General features: G+C 44.7%; 1 protein-coding gene across 1 annotated transcript in view; it reads left to right on the top strand.

Moving 5' to 3' along the window:
• The first annotated feature begins 8,763 nt into the window (after window positions 1–8,763).
• Window positions 8,764–22,133, top strand: part of Dgkg (diacylglycerol kinase gamma) — a 230,522-nt gene continuing 217,152 nt past the window's right edge. The window contains exon 1 of the mRNA XM_004654302.2: window positions 8,764–9,057. The gene's annotated coding sequence lies outside the window, so the exon portion shown is untranslated. The remainder of the gene's footprint in view (window positions 9,058–22,133) is intronic.

Here is a 22,133-nt window from a genome sequence, read left to right on the forward strand (position 1 = left end):
GGTGGTTCCACTACCTACTGCCCAAGATCTGAGCCATCAAGCTCTATGAACAGGAGAATGGCTGATGATCCTCACAGTAATACACAAGACCACACATGTTTAGCATGTGGTGACAGGTGTGTGTGTGTGTGTGTGTGTATGCATACATATACATACATACATATATATACACATACATACATACATACATACACATACATATATATATATATATATACATATATATAATGTATATGTATATGGTTTGAAAATGGGAATAAACCTTCCCTCCATCGTAAAAGCTCAGAGCCAACAAGAACATTTGGTTGTCTGTGAAATTCAGTTTGACACTATTGACACCCTACTGTGTGCAATATTTGGAGGTGATAGGAAGTGATTAAGATGTAGTCTAAGGAAGAGATAGCTATCCCATGCATGGAGCAGAGCAGTGACTATGAAATATTGAGAGGTAACCATAATGAAAAGCAGCCTGCCATAAGCACTAGAATAAATTGTAACAAAGGAGAGAGAATAATCATGTCCAACGCAATGGATTTAAAAGAAAGCACTTGGGATTAGAGAGATATCCCAGTGGTTAAGGTGCTTGCCTGCAAAACCAAAGGATCCAAGTTCGATTCTCCAGTACTCACATAAAGCCAGATGAACGAGGTTACACATGCATCTGGAGTTTGCATTGGCTAGAGGTCCTGACACACCCATTATCTCTCTCTCTCTCTCTTTCTCTGTATCTCACTCTCTCTCAAATAAATAAAATATTTTAAAAGAGAATCACTCCAGAAAGATTGGAAGAGGTCAGGCATGGTGGTGCACACCTTTAATCCCAGCACTCAAGAGGCAGAGGTAGGAGGATCACTATGAATTCGAGGCCACCCTGAGACTACATAGTAAATTCCAGGTCAGCCTGAGCTAGAGTGAGACCCTACCTCAAAAAAACAAAAAAGAGAGAGAGAGAGAGAGATTGGAAGAGGGAGAAAAGATTTCCCAGCTGCTGATGCTGTCTGAGTAGGAGAAGAGAGGAACCTACTGTGTGGCTGACATGCTAACATGTTTATAAACATTTCTCCTAACCCTATGCCTATGCCCACATGTAATTACACTTACTCTAGAAGTGAAGGAGGCGATGCTTTGAGGACCTTAAGTAACTGGAGGACTTTCAGGAAGTGACTCTGCAGTAGCATATGAACCAGTGGGCCCTTAGGGGCTCCCTTGATTTTTTTGCATGCTGTGACATTTTGTCCCACCCAAGCAGGTTGATAAGAGATAAAGGAGTGGCCGGTATTTCTAAAAATGGGCTGATCTCAAAAGTTCTGTGGGCTGGGCAGGCTTTGGAGCCTATGGTCATTTATGGAATTAGAACCTTTTCCTCTCCATGCGGCTTCCTGGCTCTCGCCATGAAAGGGTTCCCCCTCAGGGACTGTAGTGAAGAATTCCACAGCAGTGTCTCCTGACCAGGCAACACAGAAAACAGACCCAGGGTAATGCAGTGAGCCAAAATTAGCCTCTTTACAAGCCCCTGAAAGCAAAGATTACAGCCTATTACTCAATATGTAACAGGAAGGTGAAAAGTTTTTGTTTTTTTTTTATGAACCACTTACACCTCCTTTCCCCCTTTCTTACTATTTATTTTTTAATTTTATTTATTTACTTATTTGAAAGAGAGGGAAAGAGAGAGAGAGAATGTGTTGCTAGGGATGCTTTAGCCATTGCATGTGCCAACTTGTATATCTGGCTTTACATAGGTACTGGAGAATTGAACCTGGGTACTTTGGCTTTGTCTGCAAGCACCTTAAATGCTAAGCCATCTCTCCAGCCCCCTTCCTCGTTTTTTAAAAACATGGTACACTTCTTTAAAAAACATTACTTATTATTTGCAAACAGACAGATACAGAGAGAGACAATAAGCACTCCAGCCTCTAGCCACTGCAAATGAATTCCAGATACATGAGCCACTTTGCGCATCTGGTTTTACATAGGTACTGGGGAATCGAACCTGGGTCATTAGGCTTTGTAGGCAAACACCTTAACCACTGAGCCATTTTTCTTCTCCCCCCTCCCCGCCACATTTTCCACTATTGATCTCCCGATAGGCAATAATCAAAACAGGATTTTGGGTGGGTGGATGGATGTGCCCATCACTTTCCCCAGGAAATAACCTGTGGGCAACTTCAGTAATAGTGAAAGAATTCCAAGGGCAGGGACAGGGACGTAGCCTGTTTGTCAGGCATGAACTCGCCAGCTCCTTCATTAAGTTTTCAAGATACTCCTGTCCTTAGGACCATAGAGACAGAGCTGCTGACTAAACTGCACTGTGCCTCTAGGAAACTGACAAATGAGCAAGTATATTTTCTGCCACTGCCTTAGGGAAACAGACTATCTTTAATGCTGATATTTTCCTTTTTTACATAATACTTCTAAAATTGACAGAGCAGCAGGTTTGGCTGTAACCTCCTGAGATCCCAGCACTTACAAATTGAGACAGGAGGACTGGGAGCTTAAGGCCATCCTGGGCCACAGAACAAGACTATTCTTTCTGTAGCTACCTCCTCCAATTGGAAACATTCCTTCCTAGCGGGACTCCAGAAGAGCACAAAACAGCATACAAGGGTCAGGAAGTTCCAGAATAGACAATATTCACAACCTCATACAGGCAGAGACAATTGCTGAGGAAAGGAGACTGTTCCATCCAGCTGCTAACAAGTTAGCATTGAGCTCCAGGGTGCAGTTTTCGAGAGTTGTGATCCACTGTGGGGTGGGCTTTTGAGTGCGGCTCCTCCATTGAAGTCACTCACGCTCCTGCAAGTATTTCCGACAAATGGCTTTACTAAGATAGATTAGGGTGGAATCATTCTTCCATCTGTTGTCAATGTCCTATCTGGGGTGAGTAGAGATTGTTCCATCTCCCCAGAAAATGTCATGCAACACTCTGTCTCAAATAAATGAATGAATTAATTAATTAAACTAGTTAATAAAGAACAACAAAGCACTTCAACATGGGCTTATTTATTTAATTGCTACCCAGTCTATAAGCACAGGAAACTAGGTACGATACGCCGACCTACTCCTTTCAATGAAACTCCATTTAACTGACCTGTTTCATGGCTCCCTTTTTCCCCCTAAATCTTAGCAGTGTTATTGTGGGGATGTTTTTCAGGTGAGCCAGCAGTGTTGAAAAGTTGTTCTACGACAGTGTTTAGCACAGTATGAGAGCCAGGAAGTTGTAGAGATCACTCATTCCCAGTGTATTTTACCTGCAAAACAAAACATCGCTGAAGGGCTGGAGAGATGGCTCAGCAGTTAAAGGCACTTGCATACAAAGCCTAATAGCCTGGCTTCTATTCTCCAATACCCACATAAAGCCAGATGCACAAAGTGGCACGTGTGTCTGGAGTTCATTTGCACTGGCAGGAGGCCCTGACATGCCCATATTCACTCTCTTTCTGTCTGCTCCTTTCTCCCTCTCAAATGAATAAATAAAAATATTTTTTTAAAAAAATCTCTGAAGCTGCTGGGCATGGTGGCACCCGCCTTTAATCCCAGCACTCGGGAGGCAGAGGTAGGATTGCCATGAGTTCGAGGCCACCCTGAGACTCCATAGTGAATTCCAGGTCAGCCTGGGCTAAAGTGAGACCCTACCTCGAAAAACCAAAAAAAAAAAAAAAAAAAAAAATCTCTGAAGCTCACAGAGGAAGTGACTCGCCTGAATTTTCAAGATTATATCCACATGTCCTGTGCATAACAAAATCATGATTATCCTGTCCCCATCCCAGCAGCTCCTTGTCCCTTGAAAGATTCACCTTCACAGTCTAAGCAAAAAGTTCAGGTTAGGACTTGGCTAATACCAGATTCCATCCTATCATTGTTTGATAAGTTGGAAAACTCCTATTAATTGTGAAATCTGAAAAACTAGTATGAGGGAACTTGTAGATTAATGCAGAGTACTCATTGGCTTTCCATGTCTGACAAAGGTGAGGCCTAGAATGGCAAGCAAAGGTCACATAGCCTGAACCCAGGTCTCCATCTCTTCAGTCACTGAGACACCTGGCACTTGGTATCTCTGTTCTCATCTGTGCTCAAGGGACACGTGCCCTCATGCGGCTTGTCAGAGACAGACCTAAAAACTTTCAGACATCAGTGCCTGGATGAGTCCCTGCTTTGCCTTGGCATGGCGATCAGACGTCAACTGCTGGCTCGGATGATGTGTTCCCAGAGCAACATGGTGAGTGGGTGCTACTACCAGCACGGATGTCTCATGGTATGCAAAGTGTTAAAATATCCCAAACTGCCCTGTCCCTGAACCAAGGATGAGTCATCAGAGAGCTTCCAGGACTAGGAGGGGCACCAGGGAAGCAATGGGGCCTAAAAAACCTCACACAGGAGCCTCCAGATTCACCATCTCTGGCCCTCACTCAGCCTTTTCTCTGACCCAAAGCCAGTATGTGCTCTGCTTCCAAACCCAGTCCTCCTCTTCCTCCTCCTTGAAGCACCCCTGTTCTCCAGAGCATGTTTCCTTTCTTGCCCCCAGAAAGCCTGCAGTATACAGTTTGGCACCTGGCTCTATACTTCTCATCTTGCTTCTTCTTAGCCGTTTTTGGTGTTTGCTTTATAGTGAACACAGATCCCAAATTCAGAGAGGTGCTAAGCTTAGTCGCACTGTATCTCAGGGTGTCATCAGGGAGCAGAGATGTGCAGCCAGCCCTGCCTTTAAGACTGCTTCCACTTGCCTTCTGTTTGCATGTGCAGCAAGTACTCCATCGATCCTCAGTGGTGGCACTGTGGCTTCAGTCTTTGCAAGGAAAGAGCTAGGCAGCGGGGCCTCTGCGCACGTTGAGGTTTGCCCTCTCCCTCCAGGCAGACACAGTTCTGCCAGGACGTATGGCTAGACAAGTGGAACATGGGTTAGATTTCATGCTCTGGGCTGGGGGTCTTGGGCAGTGTGCACTGCTGGGACTTCTTGTGAAGGGCAGTGGCATGGTCATCTCCATGCCACCATGCTCAAAGCTCTGTTCCACTGGGGAAAGTCTACCTGTGCCTCCCAGACACACACGCACATGCTCGCGTGTGCACACACACGTTCCCACTCACACGCACCCTGTAATTAGATCATCACACTGCACTACACTCCCAGAAGGGCATTTGGAGGACCTTCTTCCATCCCATCTCGCCTTCCTCTCTTCTACTGGGAAGGCACAGAACTCGCATGAATTGTCCTACTTCTGCTCCCTATGTCTGGAGTGTTCCTTTCCTTTGGATGTTTGAGTCAGATGCCTATGTACCTTTCAGATTCCTGTCCAACCCTGCCTGTCCCGTGCTATCCTAATTAGACGAACTGTTCTTCTTGGTGTTCCTGCACCTGTGTCTTCGATATTGCTTTGGCCTCTAGCTGAACACTTCCATTTACTAGCACAGAACTTGGTCAGCTGTTTCTTAACACTCTGCTACATGGTTCTACATACTCGTCCTGCATCTACACAGAGGTCAACTTTCAGGTCACTCCTTGCCTTCTAGCTTGTTTGGAGACAGGATGTCTTGTTGCTGTTCACACTGCTCTCTCTGGAGCGTCCAGGAAATTCTCCTGTCTCCACCTCCCTTCTTGCTGTAGACTCGCTGGGATTACTGAAGCCCATCATGAAGGAATTTATTTAAAAACAACATGGTGAACAATTTTGGCTTTATAAATGATATGTTTTTTAATACTTTATTTTTTTTTATTTATTTGATAGAAAGAGGGAGAGAGAGAGAAAGAGAGAGGGCCGGTGAGCCAGGGCCTCCAGCCACAGCAAACGAACTCCAGACACATGTGCCACCTTGTGCATCTGGCTAATGTGGGTCCTGGGGAATTGAACATGGGTCCTTTGGCTTTGCAGGCAAATGCCTTAACTGCTAAGTCCTAAATATATTTTTATAGGGACAAATGCTTCCATAGCTCACCACATTGCAAAGTATTTGCTACTCGTTACAAGCATTGTCCTTCTCCAGGTCCTTGCTTGGCAGCCATTCCAGAATTTCTCTCTTAATTCTTCCCCAACATGCTCCTAGCCAAGTTGGACCTCCACACTCTATCTCTGTCTGCTTTCATCTATCCCTCTGTGGCAGCTTGAATGTGAAATGTCCCCCACAGCCTTATGTGTTTTAAATACTTGTTCCATAGCTGATATCAATTTGGGAAAGTTGTTGGGTCTTTGGGAGGTTGAGCCTTGCTGGAAAGAGTATGTTGATGTCCAGGTCCAAGCCCATGACATAGACTACTTCCTTCCCACTGGTGTAGAGATGTAACCAAGGCTTCCTGTCCAAGCTGTCATGCTTTTCTTCTTGCTATAATAGAATGACTCCATGTTGCTCCAATTCCTATCTGCAATCATGCAGCTCCAAATCCATTATGATAGCCAAGTCCAGGCTCTCCTCCAACTTAGCCTTCTTTAGAATGAGTTGGGTATAGGCAGAGCCAAATGCTTTTCTTGTGGCCTATTCTCTACATATATTTTCCTCCACAGCCTATGCAGTTTAGATGACAAGAATTGCATCTTCCTCAGCCACTCTGTGGAGCCCAGTGAATGTACAATAAGATATATAATAAGCCTATGCCCAGAATTCTGGTCTAAAAAGGACAAGGCAGGCACCATTCTAAGACCTTTCTGCCTCACCATTTCTCTTCCCTTCCAAGGAAGGGCTAGTATTTGAGTCAGTGAAAAATGCCTGAAAAGATAGTAGGAATTTAACATGTGAAATGAATGAGTTAGTAGGTTCACGAGAAATAAGAAAAAAGAAGAATTCATTTATCTGCACAAGATGGTCTGAAGACATAGCTTAGTGAATAGAGAATTTACCACTTAAACTGGAGTACCCTAGTTTAATCCCCAGACCTCATATAAAATGTAAGCTATGGCAAGCCAGGCTTCTTTAATCCCAGCATGTTGACAGTGATGGCAAGATGGGAGACAGAGACCAGAGAAATTCCCATAAGCTTGAGGCAAGCCCAACAAAGAACAGCAGACCAAGAACCCAGGGAGAGAAAGCCTGACTCAAATGAGGTGATAGGCAAGGTCGAGCCCAAAACTGTCTTCTGCCCTCCATATGCACACCATGACGCTCATGCTCACACCCACATATGCACAAATGCACAAAGAAATAATAAAGTAATTTTCTATTAAAAATAGTACCCTCACCCAAAGTATTTCAGAAGGGAGCCTTGAGATGCCACCCAGAGGGACAGAATAAAGTATGGATAATAAAGGGGCAAGATGAGGTGAGCACAAAGTCTCCATATCAACTCCATATGAGTTCTTTATCTACATGTAGAGAGAGCCTTGGGGAGATCTCTGAACCATAGTTCCTCATGTGTCCTATGATCCTGCATGAGGATAGTCCAGTGTGATCACCAACCATCAGGGATTTTTGACACTCACATTTCCAGCTTCTTCCCCCAGTGCACAGCCACCCAGTGGCCCCTTGGAGCCTCTGTACTCTGTCAAAAAAGCTTTTCTTGGCTGTTGTTCTGTCCAGGGACCGTCTTTGCCTGCTGGCGGAAAATAATTCTCAACTGTGGAAACTCCACATAGTTTAAAGATGAGAGTCAAGTCCTGGTGACTCTCAGTGTGGTGTGAAGTGGACAGAAGCCACACTGATGGTGTGTTGTGCCTGAATGGTCTGACATCACCACCACCATTGTGCCCATGCTGACAGGCACGTCTTGGAGTAAGAGGCAACAAGCCATGGAGCCCCGGGGCTGCTGCTTCCCACGCTTAACCCCTCGCCCCCAGCTCGCTTTCTGTGTTTTTCTACATTTTTTTTTAAAGTGGCCAGTAGGAAAATAGTTAAAGGTCATCTAAAAGCAAGAAGGGGAAATTATAACGGTCAGTGGGGGACCCATTCATCCATCAGAGCCCAGTACTTGCCAGCTGCGCTGGTTCCTTCTGTTTGTACCTGGAGAGAAATGGACACCAATGTCCCCAGGGTCAGGGTTGTCAGAAATGACCTCCAGGACAAGGCCACTATTTTGAATATTAAAGACCAGGAGTTTCTGGGGCACAAAAAGTTGTTGTTGTTTTTTTTTAAATTTATTTTATTTATTTGCAAGGAGAGGGAGACAGAGAGAAAATGAGAGAGAGAATGGGCACTCCAGGGCCTCCCATCGCTGCAAACAAATTCCAGATACATGTGCCACTTTGTGCACTTGGCCTCACTTGAGTACTGGGTAATTGAACCCTGGTAGTTAGGCTTTACAAGCAAAGGTCTCTCCAGCCCGATTTATTTTCATCCAAGACTTTATTGTAATGGGGAAGAAGTGGGGGAAGAAGAAGAGAGAGAAAAAAGAGAGGAAAGAAGAAAAATTTATAATTTCTTTTTTCTCTGATTTCGTTGGGATACTTAGGCAGTTTGACCTCTAACACCGGGAGAATCTATTTGTCAAATGATTATTTTCTACCTACTGGTCAGCTGGGTTCTGGCGCCCACCACTACTGCGTCCTCTGTTTAACTCCTCCTACCAAAACAAAGCCTTGCCAGTAAGGAGCACCCTGATGGTGCTGGCGTCCAAGTTACACCTAAAGGACACGCGTAGGTTCGCATTGGAGGGTTCCGCACCCGCGGGCGTGCGCGCGCACACGTGTTTGTGTATGCGTGCGGTCTGTGTGTAGCTCGTGTGTGTGTGCGCGCGCGGGTGTGTGGCGGGGGCGGGCTCTGCGCCCGGGGGCAGGGCTCAGCAATGAGAGTGGCAGCTGGACTTGAGATGCTGCTGCGAGGGACAGGGTGCAGAGCCGCAGTGCCGTAGTAGCAGGCAGCCGAGATCCGCTGCTCTGGAGCTGCGGAGCCCCCCCCCCCCCATCATCAGTCCCCCGGAGCTGCCACCCCTAGGCTGGCCTCCGGATCTCCGCGGCGTGCCCTCGGGCTGCCATCCCCCCACCCCCACCCCAGAGAGGGCTGCGCCGGCGGGAAGACGCCCAGACGCCAGCTTCGGTCCCCTTTCCGTCTTGGTTCCTCTTTCCTCCCAAGTAAGGGAATAAGCAGCAAGGAAGGAGCGCTCCGGGCCACCGCGCAACCAAGTGTTGCATGCATGGCGAGGTAAGACCACTGCTGGCGCGAAGGGCGCGGGGTGATCTCTAGTGGGGAGATGCGGATGCGAGCGCAGCAACTTGGGGGAAAAAAAACAAAACAAAAAAAAAAAACGAGGGCACGAGGAGAGCCAGTCCGGCTGCCCAGAAAGGAGCTGCAGATGTGCCCATCCTGACAGAGCCACCTGCCACAAGCCCAGGAGGAAGGGATGCCCAATGGAGGGGTACAGGGCGAGGCCCTGGGCCCTCTGTCCTCCCAAACACAAAGGTGTTCAAACTCAAGGTAGCATTGCTTCAGGTGGTTTGCTGAAGCAACGGGTCCGACGTCTGCCTTTCGGGATCTACGTGAGCTCCTTGGTATTCAGTTCGCGTCGCAGGGAGCTTAAAAGCTGACAGGAGCAGGGAGCCTCTTTCTAGTGCCAAAGGCTCGGACAGTCTCAAGGGGTTCTAAGACTTCGGGACACTCCAAGTTCAGGACGCAGGGGTGGTGCGCATGCAGCGACGCGGAAGAGAATACAGCCACCTTGGAAAATAAAAGGTGGGGGAGACTAGAGGGACCCTAAAAGTGACTTGTTTAGTGTCTGTATCACAGGATGTGTCCGTGTATGTATTTGTGTCTTGAGGAGTGGCATCCAGTCACCTGTAGGGCTTTCTAAAAACTCCCCGGGACTGCCCCATCCTGCGTAATCTGACATTGCTTAAATCAGTTCTAGTACGTACACCGCACGCTGGAATACGGGGAGGGGGTTGCGGAGTTCGGAAAAGCCCCACAGGTGATTCGGTTGCGCCGCCTCCATGCCCGCCATCACTGCAGTGGAAAGCCTGGGACAGCGGGGAGAAGGCTCCTAGATGCTCGCTGACCAGCTGCGGAATTCTGGGCGCCAGAGAGCCCCCTCCCCCGGGCGCCCGGGCGGGCGTCCCCAGGGTCTGCCTCGGGGCAGATGGTCTATGACCACCGCGCCGCAGTGGAGCGCTGAGAACCCCGAGGGCGCGCTGGTCCAGGATGCTCCCTTATCTCTCCGCGCTTCATTAGCATGCGATGACCTCCCAGTGGGGAGCAGAACCTAGACCGAGCTGTCTGTGTCGTGAGGGACGCATCACGGATCTGGAGGTGAACCAGAGACAGTTGTCAGGACTCAAGATCAAAAACTGCCCTTCTTTGAGACCGGGGTATGTGCTTGGTTGTCTCGGTGCCTGGGAGTATGTGTTTATAAGAGAGCACACGGAGCCGCTTGTGGGAGCACAGGGCACCCTCGCTGTCAATGAAGGACACTGGATAATGGGCGCAAATGTCAAGGTCTAGCCAAGAAATGGGATGCATGGTGCTCAAGCACAATAATGCGCCCTTCTCATTCCAGGCATAGGAAGGTATTTCTTGCTGGAAAAGACTATTTTTTGCCAGAAATTCCACTTTGAATATAAAATATGCTCACTAAATAAACTAGTTTAACTAAGCCATTTTTTTGTTGTATTTCTGCTTTTTAAAAAAAAAAAAAGAACGGCTCATTCTAGCATAATAGATGTTATTATAGGCATTTTTTCTGGGGGCGGTCTGGAGTAGGAAGTGAGTACAAGGGTATTTCCCTCTTTACATTTTTATGTAGTGGCTTGTTCAGCGGGAGACATGGGCAGAAATGGTACCACATCGCAGCAGTTTGGCATGTAAAGTCTCAACAAGGGAGGACACGACTCCACGGTGTGTTCCAGCTCTGCACCGCCCACCCATCGCCCCCACTCGACAGCATTAACACTGTTAATCTCTCCAGCCTTGACCCTCCCAGAAGCCTCAGCCCAAGTGCCAGGCCTGGCCCCAGCTGCTCCTCTGGAAGGAAAAGGGGAAGAGGGAAGGGAAGCGCTGTTTCATTGTGGTAACATTCCTTTTAAAAATATCTCACAGGGCTGGAGAGATGGATCAGTGGTTAACGCACTTGCCTGCAAAGCCTAAGACCTGGGTTTGATTCCCTAGTACCCATGTAAAGCTAGCTGCACAATGGCACATGCATCTGGAGTTTGTTTGCAGCAGCTAGAAGCCCTGGTGCACCCATCCTCTCTCTCTCTTTTGCTTCTATCTTTCGCTGTTTGCAAATAAATAAATAAATACATTTTTTTAAATATTGTATAACATTATGATATACTCGGAACATAAAAGTAATTCTTGTCAATTGCAGAACATGTGGGACATTGAAAACTATTTTTTAAAAAGTTGGTGATTCCTACCATCCAGATGCAACATTATAAAGACATTAGCATATTCCTTTCCATCTATTTTTTTTTAATTTTTTATTTATTTATTTGAGAGCGACAGACACAGAGAGAAAGACAGATAGAGGGAGAGAGAGAGAATGGGCGCGCCAGGGCTTCCAGCCTCTGCAAACGAACTCCAGACGCTTGCGCCCCCTTGTGCATCTGGCTAACGTGGGACCTGGGGAACCGAGCCTCGAACCGGGGTCCGTAGGCTTCACAAGCAAGCGCTTAACCGCTAAGCCATCTCTCCAGCCCTCCTTTCCATCTATTTTTATGCCTTGAAATCATACAGTCCATAGAGGGCCAGCATTTGTAGGTTACCTAATAAATGTACTTTTCATGGTGTTAATCATTTTATATTCATTATGTCACTTAGTCCTCAGGAGTCCTTTTGAGGTGGGTGTTATTATTATCAACCCCATTTTCCTAGGATTGCATAGAGTTCAGATGACTTGGTCAAGTCACACAGCTAGCAAGTGGCAAACACCGTTCAAATTCAGGCTCTGTTCCTCAAAGTGTGGGCGCTGTTGCTCCTCTGCTTTTCTTGTTAATCAGTCTTACAGTGAGAATGCTCCAAGAATACCACTTTTCTGGTTGTATGTGATTATACTGTTAACCTCTAATCTTTTGCTCTTTCCAACAACTGGAAAATTTTTGCAGTTGACATTTTTAGTTTTTTTGGAAAAAACATTTTATTTATTTATTTGAGAGACAGAATGAGCATACTAGGACCTCTAGTCACTGCAAATGAACTCTAGATGCACGCACAACCATGTGCATCTGGCTTATGGGGGCTCTGGGGAATCAAACTTGGGTCCTTAGTTTCCCAAGTAAGCAACTTAACTGCTAAAGCCGTCTCTATAGCCCCACATTTTTAGTTTTTAAATTTTTAAAAATTTGTTTAGTGTGTGGATGTGTGTGTACATACATGTTCATGTGTGTGAATATGTATGGACATTTGGGGGGGTGTCACAGTGCATTATGTGAAGGTCAGAGGACAGCTTTCAGGTTACTCCTTGCCTTCTACCTTGTTTTTTAAAATATTTATTTATCTATGAGCGAGAAAGGGAGGGAGGGAGAATGGGTGTATTAGGAGCCCTAGCCACTGCAAGAGATTTCCAGAAGCATGCGCCACCATGTGCATCTGGCCAACACGGGTTCTGGAGAATGGAACCTGGACCCTTGGATCTCACAGGCAAGCACCTTAACCACTGAGCCATCTCTCCAGCCTCTTCTACTCTGTTTTGTGGTTGGATCTGTTGTTGCTATTCACACTGCTATTATCTCTGGAGCTTCCAGGAAAGGTTCCTGCCTCCACCTCCCTTCTTGCTGTAGACGCACTGGGATTACGGAAGTTCACCGGAGCTTCTGGCTTTCATGTGGGCTCTGGAGATCTGAACTCAGGTACTCAGAGCTGCGTGGCAATGCCTTACCCACTGAGCCACACCTTCATTTTGCTCAGGCTGGCCAACCTCAGCATTGTTCCTGAGTACAGCCTGAGTTGTGTGCTACCATTTCACATCTGTCTTTCCCATGTTTCTTTAAATCTTTCAAGTGAAATAAAATTAAAAACCTTGCTCCTCAGTCACACTGGTTATGTTTCTAGTGTTTAAGCGCTGTGTGCAGCTTTTGCCTGACGTGCTGGAGAATGTCCATAAATCGCATTTCCTGCCCCAGAGGAAAGAAGGAGGAGGGCGAGGAAGGAGTAGTGGTGGTGAAAAGTAATATTAGCTATAGCATTTATGAAGCACCATGTCTTCTGTTGTGCTCTAGTTTGGACATGTGCTGTCTCAAATATGCATATCACCATAACCTCATCTTATGCATGAATCTCAAAAAGTTTGAGAAACCTGCCTGTGTTTGCAAAACTGCTAGGATAGGCTGGATTTTCAACTCAGACCCACGTGGTTGCAAAGCTGAAGTCTTTTGCTTTCTTCCCTCAATCATTGATGTATGAGGCACTGCCCATGTGAGGTGTCATCGCCCGGGCTTCCCGGGAAGTGAGATGAAAGGGCAATTTTGAAGGTGTCCTCAAGGAAATCATCCACATAGCTTGTGAATGTCATGTCAAGAGTGGAAAAAAAGAAAACTGAGCTCAGGGTTTTTAGTCGGCCTTATCTCTGAATGGGTTGGACAGGAAGAATGAACTGGCTCACAGTATGGCCTGACCAGAGGTCTAGGACCTGGGAGAGCAGCCCAGCAGCCACCGTCCTCTCTGTTGTTCCCCAGGCAGTCCTGTCTCCAGCTCCCAAGATGAGTGGTGGCTTAGACCCTCTCTCACAACCCTCTAATGGTATAGTCTGACCTCTGCTCCCTGGATGGCCATTTCTATGGTTCCACCTGCCTCACAGGTCACTTGCTGCAATGCCCTCACTGATATTATCACTCTTGTGCCAGTTTTCTTCATTTTTCATTGTTTTGTTTGGCTTTGAAATAAGGTCTTGATATATAGCCTAGGCTGGCCTCAAGCACAAAAGCCTCTTGCCTCAGCCTCCCAATTTATTTCTTGATATATTTATTTATTTATTTATTGTTTTTCAAGGAAGGGTCTTGCTCTAGCTCAGGGTGACCTGGAATTCACTATGTAGTTTCAGGATGGCCTCCAACTCATAGCAATCCTCCCTCCTGATTGCTGGGATTAAAGGCATGTAGCACCATGCCTGGCTTTCCTAGTTTTCTTTATTAGAGAATAAAATAAAAACTCAAACAGGAGGCGTAATCACTACTAATAAAAGTGAAATAATTACCTTCTTTATTCTTCATTCCCTAGTTTTGTTAACGCTTTCTAAGTTCTAATTAGGTACCTATATCATTAACACCCAATGTGTTAGTATCCACTGAAATAACCCAACTTTCCTTCACACTGGCCCTTGACTGCCTCACTCACCACCTCACTCCCACCCCATCCTTGTGCAGCCCATACCTGGAATGCAAATGTGGGGCCTTTGCATTTATTCCTCACTTTGCCTTGCTCTGTTCTCCCCCATCCCTCTCTCTCTCTCTCTCTCTCTCTCTCTCTCTCTCTCTCTCTCTGTGTGTGTGTGTGTGTGTGTGTGTGTGTGTGTGTGTGTGTGTGTGATGCGTATGTGTCCATGTATGTGAGTGCAGTTACATGTCTACAATGTGTGTGGGTGGAAGCCAGAGGACAATTTCAAGTATTGTTCTCACCTTCCATCTCATTTGAGACAGGAGATTCCCTCTCTCTCTCTCTCTCTCTCTCTCTCTCTCTCTCTCATTTTCATTACTGTTGCATTGTTGCATTCACCACTTGCCAGACTAGATGTCCCATGAACTTCTGGGAAATTCTCCCATCTCTGCTTCCCATCTTGCCATTACCATGCTGGGACTACAGAACTTACCACGGCTTCCTCACTGAGCCATCTCCCTGTCCCATCAGACCCTTCAGGCTATATTGTCATCCATTGCTTCTACTAACTCCTCCAGCCACCTATCTTCCAACCATCCCAGATCTGATGATGGTGTCTTCACCTAAGTCATCCACAAAAATGATGATCAGCGCTGGAGAGATGGCTTAGTGGTTAAGGCACTTGTCTGTTAAGCCTAAGGACCTAGGTTCGACTCCCCAGAACCCACATAAGCCACATGCACATAGTGGCACATGCATCTGGAGTTTGTATGCAATGGCTAGAGACCTTGATGTATCCATTCTCTCTCTCTCTCCCTCTGTCCTTCTCTGTAACAAATAAATAAATAAAAATAATAATAATAAAATATATTTTAAAAATGAGGAACATTCCAGGGTTCTGGGGCACTACACACACACACGCACACACACACACACACACACACACACACACACACACAGGAACTGGATCTGAATGATATGAATTCACTAATTAAACAAGAACTCTTTTTTAGAGAATTTATTCAACTTACTATATTATCATTTAGATCTATTTTTATATCTTTTTCAAGAGATTATCAGACAAGTCTTCAAGTATCTTGGCAAAGTCCATATTCTCCATCATTGGTATTTCCTTGGTCTTCTGTCCAGTGACATTAATAAAAAAAAAATCAGCTGTATTTATTTGATCTACTACTTCCAGCAAACTCAGGTTAGTTCTAGAGATCATAGCTTCAGTCACAAAAGGTTATTGCATATCCCATTTCATAATATTCCCTGGGATTAACATCAGGGCCCCCCTGAATTTTTACAAATTATTTTCCTAGTAAGAAAATAGAGCTTTGTTTGCATGAGGCTGACAAGTGTAATGGTGGCGATGGCGGCAATCGTGGCCCTGGTACCGATGGTGGTGGGGATGATGTTGGTGGTGTGATGCAACAATGGTTGCTGGGTAGAGGAGGTAGTAGTGGCAGTAAAGATGGTGGCAGTGGTACTGGTGGTGATGTTGATGGTATTAATGGTGGTAGTGATGGTGATGGGGTGATGGTGGTGGCCTCCTTGTTCTATAATCCTGGACAGATTAAAAATTGTGTCTTAATTATCTCAATTGTGTGTTGCCTCAGCACCCTGGGATTTTTCTCAATTAGGATAAGAGACATGTATTAATTTTGAGCACATCTAAGAGTTTCTAGCAGCAATGAAATGTCATGGGAGAAGGCACCAAGAGAACATTTATTCCTTGGCCCTCATCTTAACAAGGAACCCAATTCAAGAGTAGTGACACATGCCTGTAAATGCAGCTACTTGGGAGATCGAGGCAGGAGGTCATACGTTCAAGGCCAGCCTGGGCAACATAGTGATACCCATGTCAAAACAAACAAACAAAACAAAAATTAGGAATCCTGAGGGCTGGAGGGATGGCTCAGCAGTTAAAGTGCTTGCTTACAAAGCCTAATAATCTGAGTTTGATTTCCCAGTACCCATTTACAGCCAGATTATCAAAATGCTGCATGCATCTAGAGTTCATTTGCAGCAGCTAGAAGCCCTGATGCACCCATTCTATCTTCTCTTTCTCCCTCTCTCTCTCTCTCTCTCTCTCTCTCTCTCTCTCTCTCTCTGTTCACAAATAAATAAGTAAGTAAATATTCTAAAAATTAATAATCCTAGTTAAAAGAGGAAAAGATTTGCCCAGAAGTGCATAGCAGAGACAGGAACCTGGGTCTTTCCAGTCTACCAGGACTTTCTCCAAGCTTCTCTCATCTTCTTTTCTTCCCTCCCTTCTGCTCATCTTCACTTTCTCCTCTCATTACCATCTATCTACCCTCTCTCCTTTCCTTCTCTCTCTCTTTGTTTCTTCCCTCCTTCCTCCCTGCCTACCTTCCTTCCTTTCCTTCCCTTCTCTTCCTTCCCTCCCTCCATCCCTTCCTTCCTTCCTTCTTTCTTTCATAGTGTCTACATAGGCTAGACTGGGCTCAGATTCATAATTGCTCTGCCTCAGCCTCCTAAATGCTAGGATCACAATCATGAACCACTACAATTAACAGGACTATCATTTTCCAAGTAGGAAATGGAGCCAAGCAGCACAGAGAGAAGAGGGTTAAGTAAGAAAATATTTTATTATTATTTACCATTCTTTACATACCCACCACCCATATAATAACATATGTAACAGTGTATTTTTAGCCATAATCTCTTCTGGTTCTGATCACAAGCATGTGAAGCAGCAACATGGCTGAGAAACAGCCCACTTCACTAGTATGATTAGCCAAAGCAGAGTCTGTGAGATATTACCTGTGGCAAGAAAAGGAATGACAGAGAAAAACCCAATAGTCACAAAGCAGTTCATTAACTCAAACCTGCCTGCCCAGCTAACCACTGAGGGTCCACTTTCCTGTGGGCCAATCTGGTGTGAAAGCAGCCAGAGATCCACAAGGCCACTTTGATCCCTAGACATGTAAATGCTTGCTGTGACTGGGCTTCGACGTCCTCACTCCCCACTGCAGTTCTGTGCCCCTGTGCTTTGAGAAAGTGGCCCCCAAAACCTCACCAGCTGCCACTGTGTTCCCATCTCTAATGAAAGTAAATAAACTAGGGGGAAAACTCTGTTCACCTCCTAGAAGGCCAAGATGATCTTAACAGAACCCCTGAGAGCCAAAACTGGGGCTCTTATCCAGCTCCCCAACCCCAGCATCCTAAAGTCTCCTTAGCAAGGATGTCCACAACCCCAGGATCTGAACTCAGGGCACCACTGATGGAAATGCAGTCCTTTCCTTTTTCTCATACTAGCAGGTCCAGCAGACTTCAGCTAGACACAAAGTGATTTTTCTCAACTATTAGGAAGCCAAGGGACATGTTCCTGTAGTTGAGAAAGTCTGGCTGCTCTGCCTTTAGACAGTCCACACGGTCCTAAATCCCTAAGTCATGCAAATCATGGTCAATGTACTCCTGAGGAGACACAATCCTGAAACCAAGTACACACTAAGCACCCACTCAGTGCTAGGCTCAGACTTACTTCGGAGGAGGACCAAATGCTTTCTACCAACTGGCTGGAACAGAACCGGAGCCAGAGCTAGATCTGATGCAGAATTACCTCCAGATGAAAGTCAGAGGTGTAGCCACATAAGCCTGGAAATGTGGGCAGAGCTGAGCTGTGGGAGGTCTTTTCTATCAGCTTAAAGAGTATACTTGTTTTTGTTATGTTCTTTTTTTTTTTCCCTCAGCACAGTGGGGAAGGCCACTGAGAACTTCTGAATGGGAACTGATGTGGATTTACCTTTGTGGGACTGGAGTTGCGTGTGTGTTTGGAGTGGGGAGAGACTAGACCTCTATAATGGTGCAGAAGAGAAAAACTGAGTTCTTGGCTTAGATTTCCACATGCTGATGATTCTCAAGTCTTGGATCCTTATCCACATTTAGCAAAGACTTGTAAAATTTGGACACTGAGCAGAGTAAGTTATGGAGAATTTATTAAGGTAAAGTGGAAACAGGAAAGAAAAAAAAGCCAAGAGAAATTCCTCCCCTCTCCACCAGCACAGCAGGGAGGGGAGAGGGAAAGACCTGGGAACAATATCATGCATATGACTTATGTCCATTATATGAATCAGGTATTCAATTAAAATGTACCTTATTACCAGGTTTGGTGTACAGGAAGGGCCCTGATTGATTGGTGGGCTCCGAGGAGGACCACTGCCGCAGGAAGGGCGCATCAGTGGGTGCTCAGCCCAGGGAAAGTTGAGGATTCGGGTAATATCTTACACTACAGTATGGGGTGAAGAGGAAACAAGAAGTAGGGCTGACTATGGGAGGCTTAGGGAAGAATTTGGGTGCCATGAGGGCTGAGTAAATGGTGGTATAAGTGGAGGGAGGGACCAAATCAGGGGAGAACTTGTAACTGTGGGGAGCAAAAGAGACAAAGATGGAGTTACTCCCATGCTTTTCTACTTGAATGAGTGAATAGAGTAGAGTGTGTTAGATAATGCGTTCAGCTAAAGGCACGTTAAATTTAAGGTATCAATGAGAGATACAGATGGAGATATAACTGGATAGATGAACCACTTGGAGAATAAAAATCATGCCATGATCTCTTCCCAGCCTTGTGTCTCAGATAAGTATTAAATCATGCAGTGGAAACCAAAATACTGGAAGAACACAGAAAACTAAAGGTGAGTTTGAATCTTCATTGTACTGATAAAACACATGAAGAAACAAGAGGGGAGAGTGTGGAGGCTACAGTTGACACACTAAATACATAAATATAGAATGTTTAGAAAAGGAAAAGTAGAAATGGAAGATAAGTTACAAAAACATATAGAAAAATTATTTCCCTCAATTAAGTTCAAAATAGTTCATGATCAGTCAAGGAAATTTAAAGTTTATTCTGGTGAAAGTTATTAATTAGAATAAACAAAATTAATTATATAAAATAAGAAAAACTGCATTTTATTTTCAAAGAAAGAATGAGGGGACTGTAGAGATGGCTCAATATTTCAAAGTGCTTTCTTGTAAAGCCTAATGACCTAGGTTCAATCCTCCAGTATCCACATAAAGCCAGATACAGAAAGTGGCATATATATCTGGAGTTCATTTGCAGTAGCAGGAGGCCCTAGTTTACCCATTCTCTCTCATTCTCTTTCTCAAATAAATAAAATATTTTTAATGAGCATGTGGCAGACATTCTGTACCACTAAATATCAGAATGAACTTTAAATGTGGATATGGAATCGTGTGTGTGTATGTTTGTTTATGTGTGTGTGTATGTATGGGTGCACACACTTGTGCATATGGAGATCAGAGGACAGCCTTGGAGTATTGGTTCTCTTCACCCACCTTGTCTGAGACCATATCTCTGTTGTTTCCCTGCCAGAAAGCCCAGTCTAGTAGGCCTGCAAGCTTCAGTATTCTCTTGACTGCCTTCCGTTACCACAGGTGCATTGTGTTACTTTGTGACTGGCTTTCTATGGATACTAGGGAGTCTGAATTCTGGTCAGGAGACTTGTGGAGCAAACACCCTTAACCACTCAGCCATCGTCCCTGCTTTGGCTATACAATTTTGAAGTGATAAGATTATCATTCATAATTCTATGTTCAGGAAAATGTGAAGAAAAAAATGCCCAGAAAGTAGAGCACTAGTACTTTGTACTGAAAACAAGTTGCTTACTCAAAATATTGTGATCAATGGAGAAATTAAAAGTTGAGAATGAAAATATATGACACTAAAGATAAGGACTGGTTGTATTAGGGCACCTCCGTAATCCCAGTATTGAAAATGTGGAAGCAGAAGGATCATGAATTTGAAGCCAACTTGGGATACATAATGAGACACTGTATAAATAAATCAGTAATAAGTAAATAAAACGAGATGACCAATGATGCTTCTCAAACAAGAACATAATGCATATTAAGAACATGGTCATAAAACAATACAACTTCCCAATCTTATTCTTTTTTTATTAGTTAGGTACACGGTGTGTATTCAGCCATGTTGGTACCATAGCCTATTCCCTGTCCTCCCCCCTCCACAGAAACCCTCTTCGCTGGGGAATGTGGGTCGTGCATTGTGGGGTTAGCCATCAGTTATGGGTAAGAGGCAATGTCTCTGTGCATAATGACCCAACATGTGGCTCTAACAATCTTTCCACCCCCTCTTCTGCAAATTTCCCTGAGCCATGTTCAGTTTGTTTTAGGTCTACTTCAGCGATGAGGTCTTGGAAGCCTCTGCATCTCTGGATATCTGGTTTGGTAGCAGTTGAGTGTTCTCTGTGTCTATCTCCTTCACTGTTGTGCAGGTACCAGGTTCACCAAGAAAACAGAACTCTTGCTCATTTCCCTAATTACTCTTGGTTTCAGGGGGGCCCTTGTGAGGTGTGATGGACTGATTCTCTCCTCAGGGTCTGCATCCATCGGAAAAAGAGAAGCAAATTATCCAACAGAAACTGAAGTCAGCACCTGATAAATGGAATAACCATTATTACAGGAGAGAGAATTTAATAGGTATAGGCCCTCTTATAGCCCACGATTAGTGGGATCCTGATAATGGAAAGTAGGCTTGTTTTTTGGATATGGTTCTGACTTGTTTCCCAGCTCCAGCTATGGGTTCTGTTCTACTGAGCAGATCAGTTAGCCAAATCAAGAGCAGTTGGTTTCCCACCATGGCTGTGTGCCACTGTTGCACTTGTGTGGGCATCATGTCAGGTTGTTTGCTGCTGAGTAGCTTAGACCACGAGTTGCTTGGACAGGTGTTGGTCATTTTCTCCCAGTCACTCATATAGCACCTTCTAGCACTAGATGAGCTTACTGTCTGTGGGCTGACTCTCTTCCAGGTTTCAGCCAGGTCACTCCATGTTCCACATCAACAGCATATGGCGTCTTCAGCAGTAGTGTCTTACCACTAACCGTTGGTGGGTCATCAAGTACTCTGACCGAAATCTGTCCTCTTTTGAGAAATCATGTAGGTCTCTCTGAGCAACACCTCATTATGGATATTAACCACATGCTAGTACTGGGAGTTATAGGCCAGCACCAAGGAAAAGAAGGAAGAAAAAAGATAGGTAATATAAAAGAAGTAGAGAGAAGAGGGAGAAGATTAAGGTTAGTCTTCATCATACCCTCTCCACAGCCCTGTGATTCAGGTGTTCCCTCTAAGGACCTGATGAAGGTTCAACTATTTAATCTGTGTTGATATGTAACAAATTTAATTATAGCAATCTGGATTTGAAACCTTAGTTTAAGCCCTGACTTTGCCAGCCTGCTCTGAAGAGATAATGTTTTTAAAGGATGCTTCTGTAATATTTGGTTCATTACTCTAAAGAAGTATGTTTGCCATATAAATATATCCTTCAGATAATAGGAAAAACTACTCACATGTTTTAAAAGATGGGAGACCTTCTCATTAGTGGTTACCAAAGTGAACCTTTTCTCAGAATATCTAGTTAACCATTACTTATCTCCATAATTTATAAATATGAGGTTTGTTACTCCTTGTTGCTCACATTCAGTTATCACCATTGTTAATGGAGGACACATTCCAAGACCTCCAGTGCATTCCTGAAAGTGAATAATACCAAGCCCTTAGGACACTACGTATTTCTTAGGCATACATACCTACAACAAGTTTTAATTTCTAAATTAGGCACATTAAGAAATTAACAGTAATAACAAATAGTACAATTATAAGGATATAGTATAATAAAAAATATGTGGAATAGTCTCTGTTGGAGTGAGAACAAATATTAATATATTCAGATTGCAATGGACACAGGTAACTGAAACTGCCAAAAGTAAAACCTTGAATAAGGGAGGGTTATTGACATTCTAAGACATCAAGGGAGAAAACTTGTCATGCTTCTTTTGCCTCATTAAATACTAGTTACACGTGTTTCGTTAACTTGAAATGTTATTCTTAGATTAGAGCCTATTGCTCACTGATTACCTGACTCATTTATTTAACAAGTGTGAATTGAGCACCTGTTCTGTGCCAG

This window comes from Jaculus jaculus, chromosome 5 (genome assembly GCF_020740685.1).
Source record: "Jaculus jaculus isolate mJacJac1 chromosome 5, mJacJac1.mat.Y.cur, whole genome shotgun sequence".
In the NCBI taxonomy this organism is placed as follows: Eukaryota; Metazoa; Chordata; class Mammalia; order Rodentia; family Dipodidae; genus Jaculus; species Jaculus jaculus.